Raw genomic sequence first — 14,951 nt, 5'->3', positions numbered from 1 at the left:
TTTAAGCAAAAAACTGCTTATAAAGTCTCCACAAGATGTTTTCCTTTCGTTAGCCACCCATTTCTAAATGGGCTATATTGGCAATTCTGAGTTTTCTTTTCTCTCTCCAATTTCCTCAAGAATACTGCCACTGGCAATCTCCATAAATCTCTTTTGACTCTTTCTTAAGGTTAAACTGACTGCAAGAAAGCTGGATCAAAGGAAAAGAAACATTTCATTCTAGAAGCACAGAAATATTTACATAACACAAGATAAGTTAGAACTCCTCATTTCTGCCACACAGACTTGCTTGTAGAAAGATTATAGAAATAGAGCATTTTTAGTGCAGTTGGGGAGGGGAGGAAAAGAGGTACGTTATAGCTCATTTAAGAGAACAGAGACAAGGCTAGCAATTAGCATAGTTTGTAATGCGTCTAACTGAAAAGATAGAGTTTTCAGGGTTTCCTGCCTGAAGGAGAAGAATCTCTTGGAGCCATTTTGATGCTCAAGAGGAAAAGAGAATAAAGCATCTCACTGCAGGCTGGGGCTGACACGTTCTACAAGCAGCAAACCAAGGACCACAAGGAGCCTGGCTAAATAAGCCAAAGGTGCAAATATCAAATGATAAAGCTATCAACTGGGAAATGACTGCCAGAACAATTGGATTTGAGCAGGCAGCCCTCAGAAAGCAAGACAAGAGCCTCATTTCAATATCCTCTTCTGAGCTGCTCTCTGAGCTCCACAGCTGTGGCCACAGATTTTGGCAGCAGTCTACTAATAGGACTGATGAGAGAGAACACAAATTGACTTAGGGTTAGTCATTGCAGAGCAATAATAAAAATGAGATGAGAGACCTTTTTTTATAACATATTTCTCAAGAATTGTCCTCTTTTTTGGCCAGCTCTAGTAAATTCAGAATACTGGGAAGTTCAATACACTTACCAATATTTATTCTAACGAGTTCATCATCTCATGGATGCACAAGAACCAAACCCATCAACGTTTCAATATCAAACACCCACTTTTGGCTGCCCTGCCCGCAGAGGAGCAGAGCTATCTGTTCTGCTATTAATTAGCTATCCTCCAGGAAGAAATGAGAAAGGCCGTGTTTTAAATTGGACCCATCTGGTAAAGACTTTCTTGAAAAGATGAGACTTACGTCATGTTTTGGAGCTTTCACAGGCAGAGGTTTCCCAGCAGAGGCCATCTGTCCTTGATAACTGCTGCCAGGCCTCAGGATTATCAATTAGTCCATAATGATTGCTTATATGAAAAAAGTGTCAGCAAGGCCAGGAGGCTGACCCCCGAATAGAAACATCATGGGGGAGTCTAACAAAACCTGAGGTACTGAGACAAGGAGCAGCTCATCACTTCCCAGCATCTCCTTTTCCTTCAGGGAAATAGCAGGTCTCTTCCTTGAGTTCAAGAACTGAGATGCTGCCGATTGTGGCCACTTTCCTACTTCACTGGAGTATGTGCTAAAAAGTGTGCAGTAGGTTCAGGTCCCTCCCCTGTCCAAGGGGTTTTCACCCAGTATCTCAGCCTCATGGATGAGAGCCCTCCCTTACACCTACCTACAACTTACACTTACCCTACAACTCCCAGCTGCACATTCGGGATAAAAGCCCAGCTTTTAGAGATAAAGGTACCATGATCTCTACACCCAGATAATGTGCTAACTGGGCTCTGTTACTTACAGCCCATAGCATGGGCACAGCCTTAGCTTCAAGAGTAAATTGCCACAAACTGCACTTCCCAAATTGCAGAGAAGTCTCAGACCACAGCCAGGCTTGGATCTGGTTTTAACCCCTATTCTATGTAGTTTCAATTCATTTCCAGCATGCCATGTTCTCTAGTCTCTGTTCACAGCACAGCTGAAACGCAGCTGACAAGTCCTGCCGTTACTAAAGCTGCTTCTCTCTCACGGCTCTTATCAAGGCAGCACAGGGCTGGGACCAGCTTGTAAGGGGAGAACTTGCTTACACAATTTACGGTGTCTCTTGTTGCCAAAATAACCACACAAGCTTAAAAAAATATAACTAGACATAGTGAGGAACAATACGCTTAAAATGTTGAATTATATGGTAGCGGCATAGAATGGGAAATACTCAAAAACAGAAGAGAATAAAAATGTAAGGGATTAGAGAAGTGTCAAACATCGGCTGTATTTCACAGCTCAATAGTGCATCAGATATTGCTTTAAAGACAGAAGATGATGATGTCGAGGTGGCTCAGGGAATACATTTGAAGTGCCAAATAGGCATTACAGCAGCAAGCAGACTCCACTGGTGGTGTGCCACACCTGGAACCTCTAGGGAGAGGACCTGCCTGACAGCTGCTGTATATGGGCTTCACCAGCATTAGCAATAAGAAAACAAAGTGTTGGACATCTATTTCTCTCTGTGTGCAGAACACTTAAGTTATGTGAGCACCGTAACTTATAGGCAGAGAACGAAAGTGAATGTTGGAACTAGGTGATCTTAAGGTCCTCTCCAACTCTAATTATTCTATGATTCTATGTGTCAAAGGTCACTAGAGCATCAGTGTTCACAGAGTGAAAATCTTCATCTGCACACCTATGGCAGGACAGGAGCTCTGGCTCCTGACTTCAAGATTTACTCGCTTAAACAGATGAGGACAAATAAAGTATAGACACAGAAAACTGAGGGAGCAGGGGGCTGTTTTCTAAACACCAGGAGCAGAGAAGCTGCTGACTGCCAGGTTGCGGATGGACACACACATTTTAGAAATTACATTCCAAGTTGTAGGGATGGGGGTTTTACCACGTCATTTGGATTTCTGTGGGAAACTTTTCCTCAGAGAGCCTCTTTTCACAGAAACAGCAGGGCATGCAGCTGTAACAGCGTGAAATGAGAGATCCTGAAAAGCAGCGCCGTTCCACAGGAAGCCCTGCATTTGCATGTTAAGCTACATCTATTCCCTGAATGCTCAGACACATGAAAGCAACCCCAGATTTTCGTTAGCATCAGATCTTTCAGCCTCAGCCTGAATTTAAAGCTCATGCGTGTTTAGAGCTTTTTCTGCACTTAGCTGGAGCAACATTACACAGATCTCCATAGGAAGAGCAGTGAGGGAAGCGCCAGCTTAGCCATGCTGGGATGTCAGGGTCACAATCCCGTCCGTAGCCAACAGTGTCTGACATCAGCCCCCGTTCCCAGTGACGATGGCCCCGATACTGGGATGTTGTATGAGAGACACTTCTCTGATATCAGTGACCTTAACAAGACCTTTTTAGCACTTGTCAGGGCTATGACAGCTAAACCTTTTTAGGCATGTAAATGCAGTGCAAGCAGAAAGCAACCGCATGAAACCCCATGTCCTTTTCACTAAACACAGCCCTGATGGCAGTTCAAGACATTTAACATCTTCAGAAATCAAATTTATTTTTTATTAGGCTGTAGGTTTCCTACCTGATGTGGCAATTCTGCTCCTCAGCTTTGTGCCATGTGGCTAGAGGGGCAAGCAGGGCTAACACCTCCCATCTCCCTCCCACCACCATAAGCAGTACCATCTCACCAGGGCATGGATACTCAGCTGAGCTCCTTGCTCTTCCTCATCCTCCCATCATGCCCTAACAAACAGTTGAGTATTGCAAGGTTGTCATCAACACCACCCATCTCCCCAGTACAGTTTCCTCCCTTCCTTCAGCATTCAGGAACAGGTGAAACAGGACATAAAGACTAAAATTATGACCCTTGTCATCATCTTCCAAATGAGAAGCACTGATATAGCCACATATCTGAATATTCAGGAATGGGGCAGGCATACATACTGGATTTATTGATACAAAAATTGTCCTCGGCTACTGAATTCCTGGTGCTGATGAAGGTTGCAGAAAAACTGTATGTATGCAGAATGAATAATAGGTGAGGGCTTGCTTTTGCCTGCTAACAAATAAAGGACTTGATTAATCGTTGGTTTGTTTGGGTTTGTGATTAGATTGATATGGTTTATGCCTAAGTATACTGCTCATATAGATGAGCAATTAAATAGCACTTGAAGCTAAGATATCTGGATTCACCCGAAATGCACCAGGGAGCCAGTAGGGAAGGACCCATGGAGAGACTGCTTTAACCCCAGAAAGGAGTGGATACCCTCCAGAGGGTTATTATTCCAGTTCTTCTAGACTATCATTTTTCTCACACACACTGGTCTCATCTCCTCTGAGGTGGAGCACAACTTCTGAAGCCACAAGGTAGGGAGGTGGGGACCGCTCATCTCACACAGTCACATCAGCGACACACAGTCACATCAGTGACCCACAGCCCCGAGACCTGTGCCAACCCGCCCCCGAGACTTCCCAGCACAACTGCATGTAGAAGGACTTAAAAAGACCTGTTTCAAGATGCCTTGCTTCCCCTCCTACATCTTCCTTTTATGGTACTGAGAGGCAATTTCTCACATAACTGGTTAAAAGCACCTAACCTCAAAAGAATATAATTGCAAAGATGAGCATGTGTTACTCAGAAATCCTCAATATATTTGTTCAGCGCTTCACTGAAGGGTGAGTTCAGAGAGTTGCTGACAGCAGCTACTCTCAGGGGTACCACCAGTGTTAGAGGGGCGGTGGTAGGTACAGCTGGCATCAGCAAGCAAGGAAGTTTGCTTAGCAAGGCGGAACACCCCCCTGGGGCTATGGAACACTCAGTTTCTGGCCCTCTAGTTCCTTTGCACGAATGCATTTACGCTTTGCTCTGGTGCCTCCACAAGCACTGACGGTGCTGAAGTACCTGCTATGCTGAGACCACTACTTACCCTAATGACGTACATGACAAAACTGCTTGGGGTTTTCAGGGGTTTATAGCTGTTTGCTGTATCTAGGCAAGTCCTTGTCTTACACTTGGAGTATGCTTCCTGCTACTTTCTGCCTGCAAACCTCCTAGCCAAAGGCATTTTCTTCCATTACTGCAGTCCCTGGAGCATCTGTTCATGGTAATATTAGACTCTGTGAGGTCTTGGTGGTTTGCTCTGTCTGAAGAGATTTTCCTTTTCACTCTCTTCCTTCAACAAATCCACACCTAGTCAATCATGCTGGCTTATGGCATCTGATGCTGCTTTGCACCCTTTGCATTCACCTCCTACCTCATCTGGTCCTTGGGTATGTTATAAACCTGTTACCATTTCTGGGACTCAAATCATACCAGCATGCCACTGAACTTCCCCATCACTCTTTTCCTTTTCTACTATACCCTCTTTGTTCATGTTGCATTAAGTTACCCCAAGCTTCACCGATACATTTAGTGTACAAAGCAGAAGTTACATAGCACAGCAGCATCCCTGTAAGGCAAAACTGATCTTATGTACAGGATGGAAACATTCGTAGCTCACAATGGGCACCTGAAATAGGGATATATAAAATTGTAGATAGTACTAAAAAATTTCAAAATAGAGAAGGAATTCTGACAGACCTATGAAATGGAAATATTGCCTATTAATTTTAAACACATTACCCTATAAGAAATGTGGTCATTCTGCATTTAAATGTGTGACTACCTCAGGATTTAGTGCATCACTTTAAAAATGTTCATGGTCAAGATAAAAAATAAAAATTAAAAAGCTCTGAATCAGAGTTGATCACCTTCAGCATGCTCATCTGGGGTCTGTTCAGGCTCTCGGCACAAACAGCTCCATGCCTTTCAACGTGTGAACAGCGCGGTCAGGGAAGATCGCCTTTGGGAAGAGTTGAGAGAAAAGAAGCTGAATCACTGCAGAGACTCAGTAGTGTCTGGGGAACACTGAGGAGTCACTGCCTAAGGCAGGCTCTAAGGTGGGCAACACAAGCAGGTACAAAGGCTGCAAAGTATGTAGCCAGTGTTTGCACCTTCATATAAAATATAAGGGAATTTTTTACAATTTATGGTCTGCTTCGATGCAGCCTAACTGAGGAGACATGGAGTAAAGAAGCCTGCTGTCTGCTGGATATATAATCTAGGGCGAGTCCTCTTCTCCTTCATGTTTCCCAGCCAGTATTACCCTGCTTTACCCTCATGGACTACTGCAAAGTGGATCATACTATTTTTAATAACACTCTACAGATTCAACCTTACTGTTAATCCCTTTCCATGTAGTCTCACATGAGCGGCATGCAATTCTGAATGATCTCTTGCGTTCACAAAGAAGCAGAAAAGTCATCAGTGGGTCTACACAAACAGGAATTTATCCATTTATCAATTTCAACAGAAAGATGCAAATTAATTAAAATAGAATTTTTTAGAAGCAAAAGTGCTTCTGGGTTACAAGAGGATGAGAGAGAACTGACAGAAATGTTTAATTCTGGTTTTCACTATGGAAAACCTGTAATTAAGTTCCTGCCCCACCTCTCATTTAAAAAAAGTTTGATTTAGCATTCTGCAGGGGGATAACAGGCACTGCCACCAAACCGTTTTTCCTCTCAGTCTGGCACTCTTTTTGCTACCTGTGTTGTTGCTTTACCCCTGGTGATCTGGTGCCCATGGAACAAACATGCTTCTATCTGTTGGTAGAGCAATACCAGATATACTGCAGCAGCACTGAATGCTGGATAACCAGCAAACCAAACTTCACCAGGAGTCATTAATCTGTCACAGAAGCTTAAAAAAATAAATATAATCACAAATTGAAACAGTGCTTTTACACATCAGCCTGAGACCACCAAAATATCTGCACATCCTTGATTTTCTATGGCAATTTTTATATCATCAGTTTAAAACATCATTTATTATTTGGAATAAAGCCACCAAAATTTAATAGACTTTAACAAAGGCTCAGCCTTAGGTTGAAACCAGCTGCATATATGCTGTCCTGCTGTTTGAAAGGCAGGGATCATGCAAACCTCAGCCAACATGCTCCAGCCTAAACAAATAAAGATGTCCCATGTAAACATTTACTGATTTGCTATCCTTAGATTCTTATGAACAAGTTACTGACAATATCTAGTTCCTTTAGTGCAAATTCAAAGCCCACAAGTGAAGCCTTTGCCCATCACAGAAACATGGGAACTGCTTTTCTAATTGGTATTTTTTATTATTCTCATTACAGACTATTAGGCTGAGGGTCTGCATTTATAATTCATGTTTATAATTCAATTATTTACATAATGGGCAAAAATGTAAAAGCAAATAGGGTATAGAGTAGAAATATTTGTGGTTTCTTATTACAGTAAAAGAAGACTACTTCAAAGCATAGCTTCCAAAATGAAGGCCAATATTATTTCTAGATGCACAGCTTTTAACAGTCTTTGAAAAGACACACTCAAAACTAATGATGAGCAAATGTTGGAGATACAATACATAACATTCTGGATTAATATGCATGCAAGACCACAGTCCAAATTAGAACTCTTGTCTTGAAAACATGCTGCCTTTGTCAAGTCCCAAAGAAGTTAGGAAACAATGTATCTTGACTCTTTTCCCTATACCTGCAGTGGGCAACAGAGAGCCCAGATCATGAAATGACTTTCCATGTTTTCTTTTTCTTAAAACACACGTAAAGCTCCCCCCCCAGAGATGCTGTAGGACAATTTGGAAGGACCCAGTTCCTATCTTCCCATGCCTGTGCAGACTGGATACCTGCACAAGAGAAATACCAAGGTATCCCTAAAATAAGACGCTCCCTTTTACATCTCAGAAACGAGGGTTGATATGTACTGTGCTTCATATTTCGGTCTTAACTCTGTCTTCTCATCATGCGTGCATTGCTAAATGGAGTAACGCATGGGGCTGAAAACTACCAAGCAGGTGTTTAAAAGACATCCCGTAAGCAGTTTTGCTATAGTCTAATTAGTGTTCTAATACATATTACAGTGCAGAGTCATCATTATTTCCTCTTCATTAGCTGCTGATATACAATGCATCTTCAAAAAAAGTCTAACCCATTTTCTTTTTTTATATAAAAAAAGAAAGCTTATTTCTCCCATTAACATAACAAAGACAATAGGAATATGATTAATGCATCCAATCTAAACTATGTGCATTAAACATTAAAAACCAATGCACCATCTCAGCCTAATGTGCTTTTGCAAATTATAAAATACACTTGTCAATATTAATGCTTGCACCAAATGAGATGTTGTTTAGAAAGAAAACAACAGAAAATATAAACCTTGTCTTCTAGCTATCTTTCTGTCACTGCTGACCTCTACTCCTATTATTTGGAAAGAGACCACTGAGTCCACCAGAATGCATCCTAATTATTCAAAGCGTGTTCTGACCTGGTGGGTAGAGAGCTACAGGATGTATCTATCTTGTAGTCACTCCCATGAGAGCACTCTCTGTCAGCTCCACAAAGTTTTAGGTTAGTTTTGGCTAGCGACAGCACACTCTGCCTGAGCACAGAGCTGTAGGATGAAGAAATTGCCAAAGCATTGCCATTCCTCTGAGGTTCTTGGATGGACTTCGCAAGTGCACCGAGCTCAGCCCTGCTGCAGCTGAACTGCTACAGGATCCCAGACAGCTACTGCAAAGCTAACCCATACCTAAACTACAATCACAGCAACACCATCAGAGCTTGGATCTGCCAAATGTTGACATGTGCCATTAGGAACACCTCCATTCATTAGACGTACATCTCCTCATTGGGATAACCTGTGCCAAGGACAAGGTCATCTCCAAGCTTGTGGTCCAAGTTTCCTTTAGTGGTACTTTATATTTGGTTGTTCAAAGTCCAGCTACCGAGGGTACAGTCACTTACCCAGCCTGCTGTCAGCACATCCCCTAGAGAGCCCATAACATAATGTGGAAGGACCCAGCTCCTTTCCTCCCATGCCTGCACAGACGGGATACCCACACAAGAGCACGAAGAGATACCGAAGTATTGCTAAAATAAGATATTCCTTTTTCCATCTCAAAATACAATTCTCCATCAAATGCTGAAAATTAAGATGAACTCACCAGAGGGGACAGCAGCAGAGGAAGGTACATTTTTATGCCTGCTTAGCCTTTGACAGCAGCCCTTTAATTACAGCACATGGCAAGTCTTCAGCAACTTGCTAATTACGTCTGATCCCCCAAACTCAACTTAAAGCTTCTCTGCCGTTCTGCTCTCCACCTTCTCCGACAGAGCAATAACAGATGCTTCACAAACTGATCCCTTATGAAATGTAACACCAAGTCTATAATGAGGTTTTATTGCAACAGCAACAGATTTTGCTCTCCCTCTAGAGATCTACAGAAATCTGGTCAATTTTCAGATTTCAAGCTTTGGGGAGTAAAAAACCACCAAAGTTGACACCAGTCATGAAAATGATACAAGCAGCAGAGACATCAGGGCTGTGGGACCATGCCCTCTTGCCTGCTCTGCATCCAGGAACCATGCAGACAGGAATTTTGACCTTGAACTAAAAAACAGTGGGTGAATTCTCATCCTGCTGAAGTTTGCTGATGCTTCATCACAGACGTGGCACTGCGGTACCACTCTATCCTCATAGAGCATAAGCCACGTCCATACCAACACCATCAAGCAGCTGGAAATAATCCCAGGATTTGCTAGGGATGTTTCTGTCCATCTCACAAGGAGATATTTTCCCTTGGGTTACCCAAGGACATCAACTTCAGCCAAGACAATAGGAGATGCTCACCTGGGGCTGTTGCCTCACTGAGGGATACGGCAGCACACATCACACCGTGTGACTGCAAGCACACACCAATGGGGCACCCAAATCCCTTGTTCTCATGATAGGGTGAGAAGAGGGATTTGCCACCAAGATCTGCAAAGCCACACCAGGACCAATTCCCTGCTGTGTGCTCTCATGTCTTAGCAGATCCACATACTTCATTGCAACATTACAGAGCACTGTGTTTTAAAAACATCTCACAAATACAAGTCAACAAGTACTGTGACTGATGCTACACATAGGCAAGACTTAATATGTCTTCACTTTAAAGGCAGGATATCAGCAGCAAATACGCTCAACAATTTAGCATAGGTTGTTCAATAAATCAGTCACAGACCCTGGGTTGGAATCCAGAGATCTCCTGTTACTGTCTTGATTTAACTTTGCTAGAATCACCTTAATTATTTTGTTTTGTTGTTACAGGCAAAAAAAAATGAGCATAGGAAATAGTATAAAGCCCTGTGCAATACTGAAAAGAAGGTTAATGGGATTTTGTGTCTGATGAGAATACCCAGGACAAAGAGCAGAAGGTTGAAAACGGATGAGCCAAGAACACTGAAGTTTCCCAAGGAAAAGGGTAATAGTGTCAAGAAAATTTAACATGTATTTGGGATGAGTTCCATACAGCTCTATTAGTGTTAGGTCACCTATTTTTTGTTTTTTTTTTCTTGTTTTAAAGACACATTTACATCTCATCTTAGAAACTACTGAACCACACAGAACTGGTGTGTTATACCTCTAACCATATTAAAGTAGCCAAGAAGAACAGTAGTTTGGTAACATCTTAATGAAGCATGGATATGGCATTTGATTTCATATATTGATCACTTTATGCAATTAGTTGAGTATGTGCAAGTTAACAGTCAGTGCTGCTCCTTACTCTTGTCTTCTGTAGTGAGTAAAACTGACTGAAGCATAACAATAAGCAAGCAGTCATGTTTCCTATATTTGACAAGTAAAAACTGAAAATATGTTTAATATACTTGAGGGGAATAAAGTTTTTCTTCCTCTTTTGTCTGATTAAAGGTTGCAGATATTTATTTTGTATTCTAATTGTTGATTACTCAACAGATACGGATGAATGTCTTTCATCCTGAGACTTTTGACACATCCACTCAGACCAACACCCACTTAGCACATGAGGAAGTAACTGTAAAAATCAATTAATTTAACAGCTATTTCTGCAGTCTGAAGTGTAATCACCCACAAAATGTTTTTCAGGATAGCAGGAATTCACCAGTTATGCTTAACCTGGACTATCTTTTCCCTCTGCACATCCAAGAAGCAGTGCCTGGATGTGCAGACAGAAAATGGCAGATGCAGGCGAGCTGGTTCTCACCTACTCTGGATCAGTTTTAACACCTAGGAAGGTGTGGTGGAACATGGGCAGATCTTGCAGATACAAACTGAAATGAAATCCAGATCCCTATTAGTGAAGACGCTTGTCCCCTACACAATGCCTTCCTTTTTCCCCTCTTCCACCTTTTCTCTGCTTCTCGTCCCACTACCAGAAAATGTGTCTGTAGATTAGGAGGTTTCAGAGTAATTTCTGTGAACATCTGTAGGGAGCTATCTCCTGCCTTGATGAACACATGCTTTCACAGCATCACCTTCATGACAGCAACAGCAAGTTACCACCTGCCAGTCTTCAAGGGCGTGCAATGAGGCAGTATCTCCAAAAGCGCTCTATGTCCACTACATCAAGAAGTTTGCTCCAGTTACGAATGCTGGATATTAACAACTCCAAATGTAATAATTAGTTCATCTAACTCAGACTTACAGTAGCCTTCGTGTAAAAGTATTTTACAGTTGAATAACTTTGATTTTTTTTAGCTCTATGTAAACCAGGCAACATCAGTATAATCCTTAGAACCTAATAATGATTCCATCAGTATAAATCATTATCCTTAGGCAAGAAGGATATCAATTCAATTATGATGTTGGTTGAAAAATCAAGGGTGAAAAGTTGTAGTACATATTAAACTTGAGGCTGGAAAAGTTGTAGTACATATTAAAATGGTTACTACAAAATTTGTGCATCCAGGCTAACAAATGTTAATACGTTCTTTTGTTACCTTCTAATTTATATGATTCATATAAGCCTGCAGCAAGAGAAACTTGTTTTAAAATTCATCCACATTAAAAAAAAAGCAATGCAATGAATTGTAAAGTTATTAGCATTCATATCTGGTTGTGTTATTAAGCTGTACACATCAAATCTGGTAGTACAAGTACAGAAATGTCGTAATGAAGTAGAACAGCATTTAATCAGAGGAATTTCTAAAGGTCGTCAGAGCGTCATATAAATTCAACCATGCATGACAGCAATATGAAATAAATAACTCAAAGAACACAGTAAGAATAAACTTCAATCTTTGAGCTTTGTTTCCAGCAGAAGAATTAGCCAAATTTCATGCTGAGAGAACAGCTAACAAAAACTACAGAATTCTGTAGCTTTAATTAATGAAAGACTAATAAGACTCAGATAAGGAATTTTACACAAGGGAGCTAACGAGGTATGTACACTGATAGCTTCCAGTGAACAGCTGATCTCGCATGTCTCTAAAACTGAAAAGAAGTGTTCAGTTTTTAATTCCTCATTAGCCAGATGAGCCCTAAATGATTCCATTTAAATAACCAATGATTTGTTAGTATTTCTGCATTCATAACAACAGTTCAACTGCTTTAGGATATGTGTTATAGGCCTGATACTTGGCAGCTCCAAACACTGGAGCCATTTTAATAATTCATGCTTATGTAGCGACAGTTCCTGCTTTCCTGTGATGCTCTGGTATGGTCAGAGCAGATGCAGCGGTCACCCAGAGCCAGGCTCTGGTACTCATAGTCCTGCTCAGCATCCCCTTCCTCTGCGCAAAACCTAATTGATTTCACTGGGATACAACCCAGAAAAAAGTTCACTGCGATTAAAGGCACTAGGATCTGGCTTGGAAGGTGCATTCACATGATCTGGGAAGGTGATACAGCACAGTGGCACACAAATGCACACAGGCTAAATAACTAATTCATCAAAGACTGTTTCTGAAGCCCTACATGCACCCATGGCTTTCACCTAATTAGTTGTGTTGGACAGAAAAAGGAATAGGCCCTTTGGTCCGATCTAGTCTCCAGCCATGAACACCACCAGCACAGGGGCTGGAAGGGCATGGCGGGTGATGAGCCCTGTTTCTCTTCTCCAAGTAGCCACTTTGGGGCACGATCAGGAGCACTGCACTGGGGACCTCATCCTTTATTCTGTTTGAACAGGACCACTGGAATGTTTTAATGAGAAAGACTTTTTTCTTTTTGTAATGGCAGTTCGTTGTCAGAATTCAAGCAAGCAAAGTCCTGGTGCTGCAATAACAGCATCTGTGCTGGTGAAGAGAAAGCAGATTAAATGCTTTACTACTTCCATATATTTCAGCTGGCCAAACCTCCAAGCATGGAGAAGCCTTTTACCTTGGACCTCTGAGCTTTCTGACCCTAATCACAAATAGGAATTTCACAAAGCAACTGCTTCTCTCCTAACGGACCTCTAAACTCTCTGAGTTCCTGTGAGTGCCTGTTTTTGCATTGGCCCTTTCCCCGTGAAAGGGGCACTGATAGTCACGGAGGACACTCAGGATTTAGCACTATAGCAGAGACAAAATACAGATGCTATGTACTTCTACGGTGACAAGCCAGCCGGATTATCTGTGTGACTGTGCATCACCAAGATGAAAAAAGAACATGCTATTCTACATTTCAAACTAATTTAGAAAATCCACCACTGTCAGCCTGGAGAAGTGCTTGCTCGTTTCTAAGATTATAGAGAATTAGGTTTTTCAGCTTGGCTTCCAGCATCCTCTTCTCTCCATTCTCTTCCCTCATACCCATGCTGGTGCCCTCCAGCACAGGGCAGTAATGACTGGACCTTAGACTTCAGTTCCCTTCACCAGAGCAATTCCTACACTGGGTAACATGACACACTGCATCAAAACACTCTAATCTTAATCTGTACATCACCCATCTACTAAGGCAGGACATGACACACGTGAAGACTTTTCCATCTCCTTGTATGTCCCCTTTAGGCATCATCAAGAAAATAATTCTTTTTTATTTTAATTCTAATAAATGACTGCAAAAATCAGCAGACAACTCCAGAGGCTGAGAATGGCCTCATGCGTCATTTTCATTTGTTTTAATACATTAGTGTCTGCACTGAATGAAAGAATTTATAACCACACTCAGGTTTCCTGAGAAATCATCCTAGCAGCATGTTTACTGAATCAGCAGGAAAAGTGAATAAACAAAATGAAATCAGAAAAGAAAAAGCAATATCTCAATGGAAGCTGGAGGAGCTGAAAAGAGCCATGAGATTATAATCTTAAATTAAAACCGCAGTGAGGATAATATAGAAGATATTCTAATCACTATATCCAATTAAATGAAGTAAATCACTAAAGCATGTTAAGTGCCTTAACTATTATAATAATTAAGAATCAAACAGAAATCAAGCATCTTTGAAAGACTGATGATGCACATTAGTGAACAGGAAATACTGTTTCCCATTCCAATGCAGAGACAGAAAACACAGATTTCCCAGTGCCTAATGCCAGCAAGAGTGCGAAAGTGAGCATCCTGTGTGGAAATCCCCACTGGGAACCAGCATGGCCTCACCCTCACAGTGCCAACCATGTCCTGCTCCCGAGGTGAACGGCTTCTTATTCTTGGTACATTTTATGGTCTCACTGTCTGAAGCTCCAAAGCAAATGCATGAATTAGAATCATAGACTGGTTTGAGTTGGAAGGGAACTTAGAGATCATCTAGTTCCAAACCCTGCCACAGGCAGGGACACCTTCCACTAGACCAGGTTGCTGCAAGCCCTGTCCAACCTGGCCTTGAACACTGTCAGGGATGGTGCAGCCACAGCTTCTCTGGACAACCTGTGCCAGTGCCTCAGCACCTTTATCATAAAAAAAAAAATCTCTTTCTTATAACCAGTCTGAATCTACCCTTTTTCAATAAACAACCATTACCCCTGGCCCTATTGAAACAGGTTCCTCCAAAGTAGAATGGCACCCAGTGACTCAGTGACAGAATTACCAAACCCGAGGTAATGCTGTCAGCACGTGTGTTATTGTCCAAATTCACTCAGTACACATTTAACATCTCTCGAGCACCGGGAATGTCGCGCCCGTAACACAGTGATAAATTACAGCACAGGCATTCAGATAAGAATCTGCGGTTCATGTACAACTCCTCATTAAATTAAAGACAGTCATCTTCCTATTCTAAATCAGTCTGAGGCCGTGTGTGGATGATAGATATTTTAATTAGTAAAATTACCAACCAAGAAGTACAATTTACACACAAGATTTATCT

This window comes from Pezoporus wallicus, unplaced genomic scaffold (assembly GCF_028554395.1).
Source record: "Pezoporus wallicus isolate ANWC-B61680 ecotype Strahan unplaced genomic scaffold, APGP_CSIRO_Pwel_v1 contig_7073, whole genome shotgun sequence".
Classification (NCBI taxonomy): Eukaryota; Metazoa; Chordata; class Aves; order Psittaciformes; family Psittacidae; genus Pezoporus; species Pezoporus wallicus.
Note: the sequence above shows the minus strand (reverse complement) of the source record.